This window comes from Ostrinia nubilalis, chromosome 7, assembly GCF_963855985.1.
Source record: "Ostrinia nubilalis chromosome 7, ilOstNubi1.1, whole genome shotgun sequence".
Classification (NCBI taxonomy): Eukaryota; Metazoa; Arthropoda; class Insecta; order Lepidoptera; family Crambidae; genus Ostrinia; species Ostrinia nubilalis.
In genome coordinates, this window is record NC_087094.1 from 10,995,928 (window position 1) to 11,007,467 (window position 11,540).

The 11,540-nt window shown below is 34.9% G+C and overlaps 1 long non-coding RNA gene across 1 annotated transcript; it reads right to left on the reverse strand.

The window, feature by feature from the left end:
• Positions 1 to 5,183: 5,183 nt before the first annotated feature.
• LOC135073630 (uncharacterized) lies at positions 5,184 to 6,257 on the reverse strand. The gene is made up of 2 exons (XR_010257667.1): positions 5,623 to 6,257; positions 5,184 to 5,293 (listed from the first exon to the last, which is right to left on the reverse strand). It is a non-coding gene; the product is annotated as an uncharacterized LOC135073630 (long non-coding RNA).
• Positions 6,258 to 11,540: the final 5,283 nt, after the last annotated feature.

The window sequence follows — 11,540 nt, forward strand, 5'->3', positions numbered from 1 at the left end:
GTGACCAACGTTCGTTTCGTTCGCTTTCTCAATTCGAAATAATTATAAGAAGATATTTTTTTGATTACGATGATTTTAGTATATGTTACATACAAATTGAATGAAAATTGTGAATGCAGTAACCAAATGTTTCATTGCAACCGAGGGTGTGACACGATGAGAACGCGAAAAATGACCCCGTTTTTTATCGTTTCATGTAATGTTTTCGTATTATTTTTGCTTCTATTACGATAAAATTTATTTTGTATACATATAGCTAAATAGATATTTTATCATCTGATTTCAAAGTTATTGTTCTAACTTAAACCATTTATGAACTATTATTGAGTGACCATCAAACTTGAGTGTAAATGAGAAGTACCCAAAACCCGATTTATTTTAGATATTATAAAAACAAATTTTGCAATTTCTTTGGTCTATTCCGATATTGTTTCCAATCTAGGGTTTTAAATATATTCTCCAGGACGGCCATAAACAACTTTGGAGATAGAGGGTCACCTTGCTCACCAATAAAAATCAAAAACCGCTATCTCAGCCATTTAAGATTCGCCGATGACATCGTGATTTTCTCAGAGACACAAACGCAGTTGAAGAGTATGATAATATGCGAACTGGCAGAAGAAAGCATAAAAACAGGTTTAGCTATGAACATGTCAAAGACAAAACTAATGACGAACAGTCTCAAAACACCAACATGGGTACATGGAAAATTCAATTATATTTTACTTTGGAATTATTTTTGAGTGGTGATTTAATATTCTCATACTATCTTTTTGTAAGAAAAAAGCTACACATACACGCACATTTTTTATTTTTTTATTTAAAATATTTCATTAACAAAGGTAAAACTACGATTTCTATAAACGCGACTAGTGCGGCCCTGTGCGAGGCGACGACCGCTCCCGCCCGCACGCCTCTGACCGTTCTCCGAAACGCGCTTACCAACAAAAATAACAACGCATTTCGGGATGCGCTTTTTGTTTTATGGCAACAGGACCCTTCCTAGTCTCGGCTTAGCCTTTGGGACCGACGCGGCGAGCGCATATGTTGGGTTTCTTTGACATATTTCGAGACGATGTAAACAATATGGGCAAGTCGTGTCTGCGTTTTCGCAATGAAGGTTCTATTGTGTAGCATTAACGTAGTAAGAGAGTTACGCCTCATTCATAAGTTATTATAACGTTATCTTATTAATTTAAACTTTATTGGGTCAGGAGAAAGAGAAAGTTTTTATGTGGATAGTTTTGGAAATATAGAGAAGTTTCTAAGCAACCTACCTATGTTACAATTTTGATAATACATAATACATGAAATTGCATTACACTAAGCACAAAAATGAGGTCAAGAAAGTTGACAAAGTTTATTACTCCAGAAAGTAGGACTACCTTCTCACATAGCTACCTATGTGAGAAGGTAGTAGACTATGAGAGCGATACGATTTCGCTTAAATTTAAAAAATGGAATTAAAGCGTCACGGGTCTAAGTATAAACGTTAGATACGGTCATGCGGCGGGCGATACCGCGCTTTCCGCCCTGCACATCCGTCGGCGATAAAGCATTCGCGATCTCCGCCATTGAGCCAGTTCGTCACTCAACACGACCACCCAGTTGTCAACAACGAATTAACATAAACAGCGTATTAAGTACTCAAATATGAATCTAAACGCAATCGATCGTAGAGTCGCAAAAATGATTAATTTTGAATCAACTTTTGATTCAAAATAAGGGTCTCAATCATCTCTGGGACACTAATCTATGCGGATCTAACGGATCACGAACAAAGGACAATTTTAAAAAGTCAAACAAGATTTGTAGAGAAATAATAAATATATCATAATTGAATTATGTTTCATTATTCATTAGGAAAACAACGATGAATTAAAACCACCAAAATTAGCATTATTGTCATTGTCAAACTACTAAGCTATCAGTACGCTAAAAATAAATTCCCAGAACGAAGAGTTCCATTTATAAGTCCTATCTCAAAATGAAAACCAAAACAAGATTTGAATGGTTTGAAATATGTTGGCGTTATTATAGCAGTGCTTAACAATTATCAAACTCACAAAAGGTTGAGGGCGTTATTTTACAGAACAGTTTAGTCTGTTTCGAACAAAGGCACAAAGAGGTTTTGAGATGTTGTTTAATGAAGTGAAATAGGTTTTGTTAGGGTGAGCCGACAGCCCATTCACTTCACTGGCTTCCAGGCTGAAGGCTTAACAAGTCTTTTCCTGGCTTCTTGAGGATGAAGTGAGCCGTCTTCCATTTTTTGGGGAAATACGCTATAGATAGGCATTTGTTTGCAATTTCCATCTTCCGGAAAAAAGGGGGGTCGTTTGCTGTTTGCTCTTCTAAAATTTCGCTCTCTATCAGTTGTCGGAGACGCGTGTGTACTGTCACGGAATCATCTGGATAGAAGGTGTTGGCTAGACGGTCAGCCGATTGTTCTGGGCAGAGTGCCTTGCCGTTAAAACCATTCAGGAGCATGTCCTCTTGTCGTCCTTGAGCTTTCCCGATGATTCCATAGATTCCATCCCACATGTTTTCTTTCTCGTGAATCATACTTAAAGTTGTGAAAGCAAAAATATTTTGCCAGCAAAAAAAACCTTACGCGACACTTGTTGCAAAAACACTGAAAACACGTCGTTTTAGCAGCGACAAGGGCGGTGATTTTAGGAATACTTAAAATTTTCAAAATGCTAAAGCGCCAAAAAAGTTCTCGGATTGAGTTGAAACCTAGACAGATCGACGCAGAAAAAAAATCGTATCCAACAATGCATATGTTACGGTTAATGTGATAAATTGAAAATTATGAACAATAACCGGTTATAATTTGGCATAATGAGTTTGGAATGTTTCTTGCATAATATTACTTTTCAATGATGCCCATAACATAATGTTTTGATTTAAAGTGAAAAATAGGTTAAGGTGCGGCGGGGGTGGCCCTTGGGCCACCCCTAAGCCGCCTATTTAGTTTTATACACACAAAAATGACCTCATATTGATCACATTTACCAAATCATGAGGTAATTATTCATAATAACCGGTGGTTATTCATAATTTTCACATTTATCACAAATCGGATTTTATAAACTTTATTTTGTATGAAAATTAAAAAAATTAAAATGAAGATATCCAATTTCTGACTTCACCATACCATTTATATGACCATGTTAACATGGGCTAGTGCCGGCTCATATACCCATTTACCTAACACCCTGTATAACTCATTTTGGCCAAATTGGCGCTTTGGCATTTTTTCCTTTCCACTGACGATATAGCAATGTAATTAAATATACTTATTTATTTAATAAGCTCTATCGAGTCAGTGGAATTGATTTTGAATGAATCCAGAAAGTCCGAATAAAACCGACTACCGATAATATTTGTTTGTGGCTTACTTAAATGCTTAAGCCACAAACAAATATTATTAAGCCTTCAGCCTGGAAGCCAGTGAAGTGAATGGGCTGTCGGCTCACCCTAACAAAACCTATTTCACTTCATTAAACAACAGCTCAAAACCTCTTTGTGCCTTTCTTAGAAACAGACTAAACTGTTCTGTAAAATAACGCCCTCAACCTTTTGTGAGTTTGATTATTGTTAAGCACTGCTATAATAACGCCAACATAATATTTCAAACCATTCAAATCTTGTTTTGGTTTTCATTTTGGGATAGGACTTATAAATGGAACTCTTCGTTCTGGGAATTTATTTTTAGCGTACTGATAGCTTAGTAGTTTGACAATGACAATAATGCTAATTTTGGTGGTTTTAATTCATCGTTGTTTTCCTAATGAATAATGAAACATAATTCAATTATGAAATATTTATTATTTCTCTACAAATCTTGTTTGACTTTTTAAAATTGTCCTTTGTTCGTGATCCGTTAGATCCGCATAGATTAGTGTCCCAGAGATGATTGAGACCCGTATTTTGAATCAAAAGTTGATTCAAAATTAATCATTTTTGCGACTCTACGATCGATTGCGCTTAGATTCATATTTGAGTACTTAATACGCTGTTTATGTTAATTCGTTGTTGACAACTGGGTGGTCGTGTTGAGTGACGAACTGGCTCAATGGCGGAGATCGCGAATGCTTTATCGCCGACGGATGTGCAGGGCGGAAAGCGCGGTATCGCCCGCCGCATGACCGTATCTAACGTTTATACTTAGACCCGTGACGCTTTAATTCCATTTTTTAAATATTTTCATCACACAATTTTAAACTACAATATCATTTATACATATTACATTTGTACACTATGAACATAATCCGTAAGTTGAATTTAATTAGAAGCGAATTATAATTCGTATGCCATACCTACAGTCTACACCTACCTTAAAAAACTTGATGTGTGTTGATAATGAGCCAGATAAGGTTCATTACTACCTTAAGATTGATTAAGCGAAATCATATCGCTCTCATAGTCTACTACCTTCTCACATAGGTAGCTATGTAAGAAGGTAGTCCTACTTTCTGGAGTAATAAACTTTGTCAACTTTCTTGACCTCATTTTTGTGCTTAGTGTAATGCAAATTCATGTATTATGTATTATCAAAATTGTAACATAGGTAGGTTGCTTAGAAACTTCTCTATATTTCCAAAACTATCCACATAAAAACTTTCTCTTTCTCCTGACCCAATAAAGTTTAAATTAATAAGATAACGTTATAATAACTTATGAATGAGGCGTAACTCTCTTACTACGTTAATGCTACACAATAGAACCTTCATTGCGAAAACGCAGACACGACTTGCCCATATTGTTTACATCTTCTCGAAATATGTCAAACCATATGCGCTCGCCGCGTCGGTCCCAAAGGCTAAGCCGAGACTAGGAAGGGTCCTGTTGCCATAATAATGGCCAAATCAAAAAGGGCATCCCGAAATGCGTTGTTATTTTTGTTGGTAAGCGCGTTTCGGAGAACGGTCAGAGGCGTGCGGGCGGGAGCGGTCGTCGCCTCGCACAGGGCCGCACTAGTCGCTTATAAAATGTGCATGTGAGTATTTCTCAAAAAAAATGTACGTAACGAAACGGTAGTAACGAAATAGTAAGGCCATAAGGCTTGTTATACATTGGCGAAATATTGTGAATGCTCTAAATTTATTCAATTCGAAATATTTGTAAGTATGCACCCAAATACGGGGTAATATTAAGGGGTTAGAAATAAAATAAGGGAGTAATCATTCATACTATTTTAATAAAATTATTTTTGTTCCATCATGTTTATCCATTTTGAGTCGTTCTCTGTAAGCTTTTTGCCTTTTGGCATTGGTTTTTGGCGGCATTCCTAAAAAAAACAAAAGAAGTAATCACATAAAAACGCAACTTCTGTAAAGCAGATAGTAATCCAATCCTTTTGTTATTGACGCTCTATATTTTTTGAAATAAATTAAGTAGTGAATATTACTATGCTTAGTCAGGTAATAACAGTATACACTCAGCATTATGTTGTACTTTTTCGTAACGTAACGAAATTCGTAAAAAACGTAACGAAATATTAGACAAAATGAGATCAGAAACAAGTATTTTTTTGATAAAATTTGTTACAGCAAATATAAAAGCTTACTAAATGTTCGTACCACACGTATTACAAAAAATGGTTAAATGAAGACTTACCGTTCTATATAAAAGCGCTGATTTTACTGCCTGTTACGAAAAAGTAATCCCACAAAACACACACGTTTTCACTAATTTTCGCGATAGATGTAATGGCGGAGACGTCAGGCCAACAGCCATTCAGAGTGCAGCTATTGTTGTCCGTGTAAAATAAATACGGAATTGTTCAGAAACCATGGGAAAGTAGAAATAAATCGTAACTAAAGAGTAAATAACGAAATAGTAAATGAGAGCGACTCATTTTGTTTTTTTGCTTTAAATTGCCAATTCATTATGACACCCCATAGAAAATCAATTTGATACAGAAACTGTGATTACTGTAGAACGATAATACAAAGAAATTTACAATAATTTAGTTACGTATCGCATTTTATGAAACAAAAACACATGAAAAAGCTAGGGTGGCAAACAGGTTTTTGTATGAAAGGTAAAAAAGGACTATTTTTAAAATATCTAAATATTTGGTAATAAGTAGGATTATAGCTATAATTCTTCGTTATCTTAAAGATTAATATTCATCCTTCAAAATTGTGTGTGTGTTTTTTTTGTGTGATGATTTATAAATATAAAACTTTTGAACTGTTTCAAAGCACACTTTTTTTTTTCAAAATGTACATTTTTTTTGAGAAATACTCATGTATGTGTAGCTTTTTTCTTACGAAAAGATATTATGAGAATATTAAATCACCACTCAAAAATAATTCCAAAGTAAAATATAATTGAATTTTCCATGTACCCATGTTGGTGTTTTGAGACTGTTCGTCATTAGTTTTGTCTTTGACATGTTCATAGCTAAACCTGTTTTTATGCTTTCTTCTGCCAGTTCGCATATCATACTCTTCAACTGCGTTTGTGTCTCTGAGAAAATCACGATGTCATCGGCGAATCTTAAATGGCTGAGATAGCGGTTTTTGATTTTTATTGGTGAGCAAGGTGACCCTCTATCTCCAAAGTTGTTTATGGCCGTCCTGGAGAATAACTATATTTAAAACCCTAGATTGGAAACAATATCGGAATAGACCAAAGAAATTGCAAAATTTGTTTTTATAATATCTAAAATAAATCGGGTTTTGGGTATTTCTCATTTACACTCAAGTTTGATGGTCACTCAACAATAGTTCATAAATGGTTTAAGTTAGAACAATAACTTTGAAATCAGATGATAAAATATCTATTTAGCTATATGTATACAAAATAAATTTTATCGTAATAGAAGCAAAAATAATACGAAAACATCACATGAAACGATAAAAAACGGGGTCATTTTTCGCGTTCTCATCGTGTCAGACCCTCGGTTGCAATGAAACATTTGGTTACTGCATTCACAATTTTCATTCAATTTGTGTGTAGCATATACTAAAATCATCGTAATTAAATATATTTTCCACACAACAGTCAAAAAAATATCTTCTTATAATTATTTCGAATTGAGAAAGCGAAATTTATTAATCTAAGGAAATACGTTGGTCACACGATTTTAGGTTACCTAAAATTTTGTCTAGGTACATTATTTTAAGGCGATTAGTGTCCTCAATCCGCGCCAAATGGGCATTTTGTAAAGCCTACTCCTCTTTTACTGCTGGACAGAAATAGTTGAAAAAAATATATGTTATACAACAGTTCAAGGACTACATTTGTGACGTTTGAATTTTCGCTACGTCTCTTTGTTTTGGATTAAAAAAATAAATACGGGACATCGATTTTTTACTTAAATTCCCTACTCCTCCAAAACGGCTATGTTAATTTAAAAGATTTTTGCACGAATAGATTGGGAATTCTTTAATCTTTAAATGACACGTTGCGTTTTTCAATCGAACATTACTTTCATTCATAAATTTTACTTTTGATAAATTCCGAACGTTTTGCTGTTGAGGGGGCCTTCGCGGGGTGCGGGCGGCAGTCGGCCGCTGGCCTTCAGACGGGTAGGTTGTGTCACTCGCTACAAACTGACATTAGCGATCAAAATGAATTTTTTCTTTGGCTAAGTTGCACCACCTGACGTGACCTAACTTTGACCGTAGCTTTGGCGATAACCGGTGTATTTTGTATGGAGTTAGACAGACTTTTGACGCTTGTCAAAGTTGAAGTAAGATGGTGCAACCCAGCTTTTGTTCGAAAATAGATTTTATGTCAGAATTGTTCATAGAGTACGTGCAGTCAGACAATACAATTGAATTATGACGCGCTCAGACGCTATTTTCTACCTGAATAGAATCTATTAGTGTAAAAAAACTATAATTGACTCCAAAACAACTGCACTAGATAAATACAAGTAGAAAAATTATTACGTTATTTATTTACTAGGCCTTTTCAATCAGTATAAAAATTAGGAGCTAGTCAGAATCTGTAACTTAATCGATTTACGTGAAGAAAACAATTTATATTTTTCATACTTATTAGAATTAGATTTTAAATATGTTTCTTCGCGAAAATACCACAATTAAAAATAACACCTGTAACGCCCCTGGGTCTGCGGGTGTCTATGGGTGACGGTAATCATTTACCAACAGGTGATCCGTTTGCTCGTTTGCCTCCTGTCACATTAAAAAAAATTAAGATAAAGTGGTATTGAATTGTTCTATAGAGCTTATTAAAAATTTGGATACTGATTACAAAATTAGCCATTTTCGGAGTCGGTGTCGGTGTCCTACCTTTTGGTGATTCGTTTTGGAGTTGGTTTTAATTTTTAGTGAAATTAATCTATTTCATGCCTTTAGTAGACTATAGGTACCCAGTAGACCTTGTTGTTGCCACTGAAGGTGCATAGGTACTCAGTACATTGATACCATATTTTTCATGTTAAGTGCAAATAAACTTCCCTAAATTACCAAACCATGAAACGTACTTATATTATTAAAAAGTTTCGCAGATAAAAACTAAAATCCTCTTATAAGGTGATGAATTTTAGGAGCATGTCATGAAACCAAAATTATTAGCATAAAAGAGCTTGTTTTTAAAAAAAATCTTTTTATTTATGATGGGGAATTTACTGCGGCGTAGTAGCAGAGATTTTCCGTTTGTAGATCGTAATAATTTCAAAGAATAGGGATGTTTCGTGGATAAAGCAAGAAAGTAGCAAGAGTTTGAATAAGTCCGTCGGTGAACTTACCAAAAAAAAACTCTAAATGTATTTTTCACTTTTTTAAACTTATGAAAATTTAAAGAGATGAAACGCACCAAAGTTCAGAAGATGAGGCACATGACGTCAAGGCATGCTTAAAAATGTGGCGATTTGTGTCGTCACGCGGAATTTCATCGCATCATTATCTTCGTAATTACTTGTTTAATTGAAAAATAAAAATATCCTGTGTCCAATATTTTTTGATTATGTAAAATTGACGGACCAAAAGTCTTTTTTAAAGAAACTAGCCTATTCCTATGGCCACATTCCAGCTCCATCATCAGACCCTGCAGTTTCCCTTAGAGGATTGAAGACTCATGATTTTCAAAGTAGCGTACTTACATAACATTAGGTACTTGCTTATACAGGGCGTCCCAAAAACAATGGATAACCCTTCAACCATCGATAGGCCTCGCCATGGTCTCCCTAACGTCCAATTTTGACCCCAGTAAAAATATCACCGTTTTCAAGATTTTTAAGTTTTTGTGCATTTTTAGAAAATTGTAATGAAATTATTTAGGTATAATAATAAATAAATACAAATCAAACGAGCCTAAACTCGATGGAATCGTTTATTCCCGGAGTTGCTATGGGGCCACTGGCATTCCAGCTCTACCATCAGATCAACTCCATGTCATCACAATATTGCATTGTCACCCGAATTACATGTATATCCGAAATTTGAACTCAATCAATCGATGAAGGATTTCTAATAAAAAGACAAATACATTTTCAGTTTATTCTTCATAAGTGATAGACAAAAGCAGAAACATTTGCTTTTTTAGGCCATAGACAATACTAGGTAGGTACTAATGCGTTCCAATAGGGATGATGACTGGGTAATGAAATCGAAATTCTATTTAGTCCGTCAGACAGATAATTAGAAAATATTAGACTCATATTTTTTAATTTTTTCTATAATCGAATAATTACAGTATTATATTGAGTTGAAATGTCGCGTGACGTCACATTTGAGTAAAAATTCTACTCAAGCGTGGCGTATCGCGCCATTTCAACTCGATGTAGCACTGTTATTATTTAATTATGAAAGAAAATAAAAAATATGAGTCTAATATTTTCTAATTATCTGTCTGGCGGACAAATAATTGAAATTTTGTCATCTAGCCTAGTTGTCGTCAGGAAGCTGGTCTAACTAATTCAGCTTGCAACTAATTCAGCTTGCAAGATTCCACCCGAACAAACATTTATGTAATTACCTACATACATCATAAATTGCAAGCTAAATAAAAGCTTGTAATAAAGTCGGGTTTGTTCAAATTTCGAGAACGACTGAACCGACAAAAGCATTAGAAAATTTACGAAAAATAAAATAAAATTTTATCCCGTACAAAATGTTCATGGATTTTATAATTTTTATTAGGTAAATACCTTTACGCCTGAGTTAAATGACACCGACATCAAGGTTCATCAATTAAAGTTTAAAATAATAGGCAGTAATGTATGAAGAAAGAGCTTCTATTCTGTATCTGCCCGTGTATTTTTGATCGGTGTCAAATCGGAGTTTTTGGTGCGGGGTACGCGGGTGTTGCTCGCGGCGTGAAGGTCAAACGCCCAAGGTCATTGAGGACTCTAATCGCCTTAAGTCCTGCTCAAACTGTGAGCCCCTTCTAATACAAGCTCGTGGTGGCCGGAGATGGACCAGACCGACGAGTCAATTATCAGGACGACGCGGCCGCGCCGGCCTGAAAGCCGTGCAATGGGTGGCTCTGACGGCGTTAGCCTACAATTTATGAGGTAAATAGATACGAAAGGGTGAAATTTCACATCACCTCGATCAATTTTTTCTGAGCTATTTTGGGTACCAACATCCTTTACGCGATATAAATAAATCTTTTATTATGAGTAATCAAATCCAACGTAACTCATGGATTTCAATTTCATTCAGTTGTTTGAGTTAAGTAGGACTAGTATTTTCGAATAGAAGATACTAGAATATACTTTATGTAATACTAGAAAATACTTTATGTACCTACATAAATAATTTACATTAATTAACTAAGTTTCAACTCTTCAACTTCATACTATTACGCTGGAACCAAAATAATACACTTAATTAAATATTATAAAAAATATTAATTCTTAAACTAATGAACGCAAATAATCTGTTTCTACGGTGTTTTTAACGATTTTTGGAGCCAAAACGCGGAACACAATTTATTCGTAGTCGCCTTTGCTACGCCAAAGTTTGCTACGAAATTCGTAGCAGCATAATGTAGTCATTTAAATTAGACGGGTATTTTACTCCTTTAAATTTTACTGTTTATAATTACTAGCAAATATTCAACTGTAGCCACGTATGTGACAGTCGTAATTTAAGTAATAATGGAAATTATTTTAAAAGCTTCAAAATAATAATAAAAAAGTAAAAATAAGCTTCATAAAAGAAGAAAGTAAGGTAAATAAAAAGTTAAGAAGTAAAGTAAACCTCTATTCAAAATACTTTTATGAAGTTAACAAGAAAGTATTGTGTGTCTTAAGGACGATAATATTAACATTTTAGGATTAAATGTACTTGAACAACAAGTGCTTGATTTTAAAGCACCGTTGTTTCGACGCGCGCGCGTACACCAACACAGAAGAAATTGACTTGGGATCACAAGGGAACCTCGAAAAAAACGGGGATTTAATGAACTGTGAGCGCACATAAATGCATGTGATTGTGCACTGTCTTGCTTGTGTGAATCAGCCGGGGAGCCGACACAAGAGGCGCTAACACGACGAATGTTAAAACCGCACCGCTATTCTGCTAATTTGTCGTCGCGGGCGGGGCGCGGGG